Genomic DNA, 8531 nt, shown 5'->3' with positions numbered 1-8531 from the left:
ATGGTCTATTAAATTTTAGGAGATCATCCCACATCATGAGTAGCCTACTAACACAACCAAAAAATTTACATAGAGAATAAGGTGGTAGAACAACACATTTATGCTTTCTTGATACAAAATTTTATTAAAAGTTGCATCATATATTCCCAATGCCATGAATTTTTCAATATATGATATATGTATGGTTGTTTGATATATGTATTGCTTAAAAATTTTGGAACATTTATGTATGTTTGAAATTATTACACTGCATTTTATAATTTGAACTATTACTTTGACAAATAACACCATTGATTAAAGTTTTGTGATCTATAATTTGGTAATGAGATATGAATGGAATTTAAGGATAGTATGCAATAAGATAGTAAAAAAAAAAGATATTTTAACGAAGATGATAAAATTATTTTTATATTTTGATTGAAGCTTTAAATAAAGGTAAAAAAAAGAAGAGAGAGAGATATTTTAACGAAGATGATAATTTTTTTTTTATATTTTGATTGAAGCTTTAAATAAAGGTCAAAGATGTGACATTAGACAATGTAAAACATATACCTTAAGAACAACTAAGACAAAATTAGAATAAAAGTTATCTAGATGTGAAATTAAAATGAAGCCACATATTAAGTTTGCAACGAAGAGGTTAAGGATAATTTATGGAATAATTTATGATATGCTAAATCAAAGTAAATTTGATTGGGATGATAAATAAAAATAATTGACATGGAGAATTAAGATGTATAATCCGACTTCCTAAAGGTTAAATGTTTTTTTTAATATTTTTGTTTCATTCATTATTCATTTTATAGTTAAGAAAACTTTTTAATTTGAATTTTTTTCAAGTCACCTAAATGAAAAGAATTATAGGAATCACCAATTCCACTACTTGATAAGCTTGCTCTTGCTTTTGGAAAAGATTGTACCATCTTGATGTTGTTGAAGAAATAAATAAAGAAAAATAAATAAAATAATGACAATGTTATTAGAGATGGAACTCCATCAAGATTTGTCACTCAATCATCATGTACAAGAAAAATTAACAATGTGAAAATCCAATTGAAGAAAAGGAATAGAAGAGAAACTTAATTACTAATAACATATCTCAATTAAGAATAGAAGACAACACAAAACAATCAAAGGAAAATTGTTAATTGCCATAAAGTTAGTAAAGATGTATTTGACGGTTCTAGGAACATCATGACAAAGTTAAAGAAAATAAATTTAATAGAACACAAACATTTTACCATAACATATAAAATTTTATTCATGTCCCATCAATTACATATATTTTATGACTGTCATCATATTGATAGTTTAGCATTTGTGAAGTCGTTAATATAATAAATTCTATGTAGATTACCGATTTTGCATTAAGTACCTAGCATCTATTGTTTCTCTAATTACATGATTAGTTATGCTTGATAAACATTACTTGTATTGCTTAATCTTTTGAGTAATTTCTTGAAACTTGTTTGTAACAAGAACTTCAAAAGATCAACGAATTTATTTATCCATTTAACAATTATTAGTTTCTATTTTCTCCTTTTATTATTGGACAATAGAATAAGAAAAATCTAAGTGTCATATTCTACAATATAATTTTCATACTTTTATTTTATCTATAGTTTATTTTGAAAATAAAATACATTTTTGTTATATTATGTCTAACTTAAATCAAGCACGTAAATTAATAGTTTTAAATATATCTCAAAAATTAATTTAAATTTTTTGGTAATTTTTTTCAATTTTATTATAAAAGTTACTTTTTAAATTATTTTCAAGCCTAATTTTAAATAATCTTATGTGTGGTTTTAAAATAGGATAATTTTTTTTGTTATATTATGTCTAACTTAAATTAATAACATATTTTTAAAAAATTTAAATGTAGCTTTAAAAAATTTAAATTTTTTATACATTAAGATTTTTAATTTTTGCTTAAAATTTATTTTTTAAATTATTTTCAAGCTTAAATTTAAGTTTATTATAAATAAAAAATCCTAATACATAAATAGTAAAATAATATATTTTAAGTTTATTTTAAATAAAATTTTTAATATAATTGTGTTAAATAGTAATTTTATCATTTATATATAATTTATATCACATCTTGTCACATCTAGTTCACTTCAAATAGAATATAAGATTAAAAACCTATTGTTTGATAATCAAAATAAGCATTGTGTTAGGGTTTTGTGAGAATGAAGAGAAGGGTCTTTCTCCATTGCAGACAAATAATTTCTCTAGGAGTAACAAAAACCAAGGTCCAAAGTGAGGAGTACCCTTATGAGGTGTAGAAACACCATCACTTCAGTGGAAGAGCAACATATAACACTCTCAATTTTGTTGTCCTTGTATGGAAAAAATAAGAATTTTGGTGTAGGATTTCTCGCTCAAGTGAGATAGAGTTTTCTAAGAGAAAGCGTTATGGAGCATTCTTGCTCCAGTGAGATAAATCTCGCTCCAGCAAAATAGGATAAAGTTACTCCAATTGTCCTCTCACCCAGGTGAGAAACAGCTCATCCAAGCGAGACGAAACTCGCCCAGGCGAGGAGTCACAAGAAAAATAGGAAATTCTAGACCCATTCTCGCTCAGGTAAGATGGAGCTCACTCAGGCAAGATTGTCTCTCACTTAGGTGAGGATGTTCTTGCTTTGGCGAAGAAGGTCTCGCGTAGGCGAGAGTAGGGCTCACTCAAGTGATAATGCGAGGATCTGGAGGGGTATTTAAGGGACCTCAGCATTGGAACTTTCATTTTTCTCCTCAGACAGCCTTTGCTCCTCGTTTCTCTTTATTCTCTCACCTTTTCTTCTCAGAGAAAACTCTTCCGAACCCTAAATCTCTTTCAGATCCGAGCTCAAACCTTTATTCCATTTGAATTCAAGTAAGTTTTTCAAAGTTCAGATCCTAATTTCATTCCTTTCTTCGATTTTCTCTTTATAATAAGATGTCTACTTCGAAATACTTAGGAAAACTTAATATTTCGTATGTTATCCCCCATCAAGATCGTTATACATCTCCTTTGGATCTCTAGGAAAACTCGGCCTAAGAGACCTATTTCAAGTAAAGAGAGTTGATCTCAAATCCTAACTCCTTTTTGGTATCTTGATTTGAAAATACTAAATTTTTCTAATAAGGACCTTAGAATACAAATGTTTTCTTAAAATCTCAAGGGTAGGAATAGAGATTTTTGACATGAAAAATTCATGATTATTTTTAGGACTAGTTAAATACAACATGTAGAAAAAGCTTTGAATAGAACCATTTTGATAAATATGATGATTTTTCTAGTAAATATTGTTCAGAGGTGGTTAAAATTGCTATTTGATATTTTTGAAATAATAGACATACTGTGAATATTGGATGATACTGTAACACCTTAATTTAATTTTTTAAATAAATAAATTTTGCAATAAGTGGGAATAATAAAATTTCATTCAAATTGTTTCTAATACATAGTTTTAATAAATTATGGATTACAAATTTTGAATCAAATTATTGCTACAGGACTATCACTACATCAAAGTTTTCAAAATACATTTTTCTAAGTCCTATAGCGGTTTTATCCATCCCTTTTACTAAGCTTGGTGCTGATCGTCTTGGTCACTTGAAAAAAATAAATGTAAGGCTGAGTACTCAACACTATCTCATACACATACAAGCATAGAGACTCACCTTGCACATTCTGCATGTTTCTAACATAAATCAAATCATGCATCAAACAACACATATTCATGTTTTTCAAATATTCCAAACATTCCACACACATACACACACGTGCGCTCACTGCACCTTAGCCACACTCACTATAGTACTGTGATCACAGATTCTTGATGCCCTTAACCAGGGACTTAAAGGTGTTAGCCAGAGGCCGAGTCAAGAGGAGAGTGTGTGGTTTGTGGTACATCCACACCCACTGTTGGTGTCACCACCACCTTCTCTTTCTCAAGATATTCCTACCGCCTCATCTTCCATAGTTTTCAATATTTCAAACAAAATCACAATTACACTCCCATCATATGTCATCCACACGTATTCTCACCCATTTTATACTATTTATCATCAATCAATGACATGTCAACATATATACAATCAATTACATTATATTCCACACTAAATTTCCATCACAATCCTATATCAATCAAATTTATTTCATCACACACATCATCCAATCACTATCATGTCATGCTTCATACGAAATTTGTAACACCTTAATTTAATTTCAATAAATAAGAATTTCGCAAATTTTTCAAATAATGAAATTTTTATTTTCAATCCAAGTTTCATCAAACATTTCAAATAAAGAAAGGGGGTTAAAATTACATCAAACAATTGCTACAGGACTTATTCAAATACAACAGTTTTTAAAATAATATCCTAAGTCTTATTGCAATTCCATCCACCCCTTCACTGAGTCCGGTGCTGATCGTTTTGAATACCTGAAAAATGAATGTAAGGGTGAGTACTCTACACTACCCAAAAACACACAGTCAACATAGAGTCTCACCTTTAGCACTTTTCCAATACATTAAAGAAATATAATCACAGGCAACATTATCACACAGCTCAGGTCAAATTAACACATACACTCACGGCATCGGCAACATTTCACATTCATAAGTACAATTCATAAACTCGTGCATACGCACACTAGCCACACGCACTGTGGCACTGTGATTACAGATTTACACCATGAATGGTCACCGGTTACCTGGATACCACGTGGGCAGTCACTGGTCGCTCAACAAAGATCGTAGTCAGAGGTCTAGTCAAGAAGAGAGTGTGTGGCCCGTGGTGTACCCGTTCCACAGTCGGTGTCACCACCACTCCCTCTTCTCCAAGGTATTTCTACCATCCTCATCTTCCACACCCCAGTGTATCGCTGAACCATTCACAGCACATTATAACGGCGCTAATACGCCCCAGTCACACATGCAATCGTGCTTCACATGGCACACAGCCCACATTTCATTCATAATATATGGCACTAGGCCTCACATTTCATTTCACAGATCACAACACATAGCCTACAATTATTCATTCATATTACACGGCTCTCGAGCCCACATTTGTTCACAATATTCATTCTATCATGCAACATCTAGCATACAATTCACATTCATCCATTTTGGGTAAACACACACAATGTTCACATATTAATGCGCATGACTCACATTACATTTCTCAATTATCTTTCATTCTCTGCACGTTTTCTACCTTCTAACTCAGCCATAACTCTATATTTAATCAATTACACATAAAAAAGAGTAGGATAGAGTCTCCCCTTTACCTCGGATCAAAGACCCACACGCTAAATACACTAAGAAGTTCTTTTCCTCACAGATTTTGTCCTAAACACATGGAGAAACCCTATAAGAACCCAGGTAAACCATGAAAATAGAGAAAGGGGATGAAAAATTGAAACCTTAACCATTGAAACTCACTTCTAAGCGTTCCCCACTTAATTCCAACCTTCAATCTAGCTCATGAACGATTTTGGAGGCAATATAATCGGTAGAATAGGGTTTGGGAGTGAAGGGATCAGAGGAATTTCAAAGGAGAAGGGAGAAATGAAATCTTCCCGAACCCTAACCCCTTTAAATCCTCTCTAGTCATGACACTCTCGCTACAGCGAGAAATTCTCTCTGCAGCGATGCCCTCTGTCGCCACAGCAAAAATCTCAGACGAAACTGCACCCTAGTTTCTGCAGAATCTCGCTATAACGAGACTGCACCCAGAAATGCACCTCAAACTGTCGCTCTGTTGCTATAGCGAGATGTCTATCGCTACAGCGAGATGTCTCTCGCTACAGCTAGAAGGCGACAGTTTCAGTCTTTCCTCCCAGGGCCTTCTTGCTACAGCAAGAACCCTTTCGTTGCAGCGAGGACAACCTAGTATTACGCCCTGCACTTAGGCACTTAGCCCATTTCAACCCTATCTATTCATACATACACACATATATATATACACACACATCCATAACATACATATATGTACATATATTCATACTCATTACACACAAAACATCATCATTACGCATCCAATGCAAATTTTCAACATCTATTTGCACTTATACACACATATATATGCATTTAGATTCATATAAATAACAATAATTAATATTACAAAATTTAGGGCGTTACTACTCTCCTCTCCTTTAAGGAATTTCATCCCCAAAATTCAACTAACCCCGCACATAAATTACCCAAACAACTCCGGGTATAACTCTCTCATTCTACTGTCCGTTTCCCATGTGGCATCCCTCTCATCACTCGAGCTCCATATTACCTTCACCAATGAGATGTCCTTGCCCCTCAGCTACTTAACACGATGATCTGCAATCCTCACCGGGTACACATCATACGACAAGTCTTCTCTTACTTGAACTGGGTTAAGATCAATCACATGGGAAGGATCTAGCACATATTGCCTAAGCTGTGACACATGGAACACCATTCGAGAGATTTGGAGGCAGCGCGATCAGATATGCAGTAGGACCAATTCTACTCAACACTTCAAATGGCCCAATAAACTTAGGAGATAGTTTTCGACACTTCAGAGCTCTCCTCACTCCGGTTACAGGTGAGACCTTCAGAAACACATGGTCACCCACCTGAAACTTCAACGGCTTCCGCCTTTTATCATAATAACTCTTCTGTCAATCCTAGGCAGCCTTCATTTTATCTTTGATCATTTTGATCTGCTCATTCTGCCTTTGGATCATATCCAACGCACAAAGGGTCACCTCTCTGGTTTAATACCAACATAACGGAGTTCTGCACCTCCGTCCATACAAGGCCTCAAACGGTGTCATTCAAATACTAGCATGGTAATTGTTGTTGTACGTGAATTCCACCAGAGGTAGGCACTCTTCCCAAGTTTCCTGCTGCTCAAGGACACAAGCCCTCAACAAGTCCTCCAGGGACTAGATGGTCTACTCAGTCTGACCGTTAGTCTGTGGGTGATAAGCCAAGTTCAGTCTCAACTTAGTCCCCAACGCCCGTTGCAAGCTCTCCCAAAACCTCGAGGTAAACCTCAGATCTCTATCTGACACCACATTAGTCAGCACTCCATGCAGCCTGACTATCTCCCGCACATACAACTCCGTAAGTCGCTCCAATTTATACCTCATGTTGATTGGGAGAAAGTGTACAGCCTTGGTCAATCGATTCACTATCACCCAGATTGTGTCGTGGTTGTTCTTGGTCTTTGGTAACCCAGAAACAAAGTCCATTGAGATACTATCCTATTTCCTCTCAGGGATCTCTAACAGTTGCAACAACCCAGTGGACGTTGGTATTCTACCTTCCCCTTCTGGCAGGTTAGGCATTTAGCCACATATTCAGCCACGTCCCTCTTCATTTCATTCCACCAAAAACCCTTTCAGAGATTCTGATACATTTTAGTTGCACTGGGGTGAAAACTCATCTTGCTCTTATGTGCTTCCTCTAGCACCATCTGTCTCAGCTCATCCACTTGAGGAATGCACACTCGATTCTGGAACTTAACCACTCTGTTCTCATCATGGTGGAAATCCAAGTCCTTTCCTTCACTCTTTTGTCTCATCATGTCCTGCAAACATCTCCCTGCTGAGCATCTCGGACGTACACCAAAAAGTCGTTGTGAATCGTCGTCGCTCTGAGATACAAACTCTCTGGCCTCACCTCCATGGCCAAATTCATGTCCCGAAATTCCTCAATTAACTCTATTTCTTTCACCATCATTGCTGCCACGTGTAATGATTTCCTGCTCAACGCATCGGCTACCACATTTGCCTTGCCAGGGTGGTAAGACAATGTGAAGTTGTAGTATTTGAGGAATTTCATCCATCTCCTCTGTCGCATGTTTAGCTCCCTCTGATCAAACAGATACTTCAAACTCTTATGGTTACTGAACACCTCAAACCTCGCTCCATACAGCTAGTGCCTCCATACCTTAAGAGCAAAAACTACCACGGTTAACTCCAGATCGTGAGTTGGATAGTTGATTTCATGCGGGCATAACTGTCTTAAGACATAAGCAACTACTCGCCCATCTTGCATCAAGACACAACCAAGTCCTTGTCCAGATGCATCGCAATACACATTAAACTTTTGCTCCGAGTTGGGTAGCGCTAACACCAACGCTGAAGTCAGCCTTATCTTCAACTCTAAGAAACTAGCTTCATACCCCTTGGTCCACTTGAACTCCTTTCCCTTGCGGGTCAACTTCATTAAGGGCAACACTATCTTAGAGAATCCCTTAATGAATTTCCTATAATAGCCCGCCAATCTGAGGAAATTGCGCACCTTTGTCACATTCGTCAGCCTAGGCCACTCAGCCACTACTTTCACTTTTGCAGGGTCTACCATGATTCCTTTCTTTGACACTACATGTCCCAGAAATTGGATCTTTGACAACCAAAACTCACACTTGGAGAATTTCGCATACAGTTGTCTCTCCCTCAGAATTTGCAAGACAATCCTAAGTGTTCGGCATATTCTTCCTGAGTCTTTGAATAAATTAGGATGTCGTCAATGAACACCACCACAAACTTA

At 35.6% G+C, this 8531-nt stretch overlaps 1 pseudogene; it reads left to right on the top strand.

The window, feature by feature from the left end:
• The first annotated feature begins 670 nt into the window (after nt 1–670).
• LOC113856654 lies at nt 671–1338 on the top strand (annotated as a pseudogene).
• The last annotated feature ends 7193 nt before the right edge of the window (nt 1339–8531 follow it).

Source organism: Abrus precatorius, unplaced genomic scaffold (genome assembly GCF_003935025.1).
Source record: "Abrus precatorius isolate BTA unplaced genomic scaffold, Abrus_2018 Scaffold11, whole genome shotgun sequence".
NCBI classification, from domain to species: domain Eukaryota; kingdom Viridiplantae; phylum Streptophyta; class Magnoliopsida; order Fabales; family Fabaceae; genus Abrus; species Abrus precatorius.
This window is presented reverse-complemented; position numbering and strand designations above follow the sequence as displayed.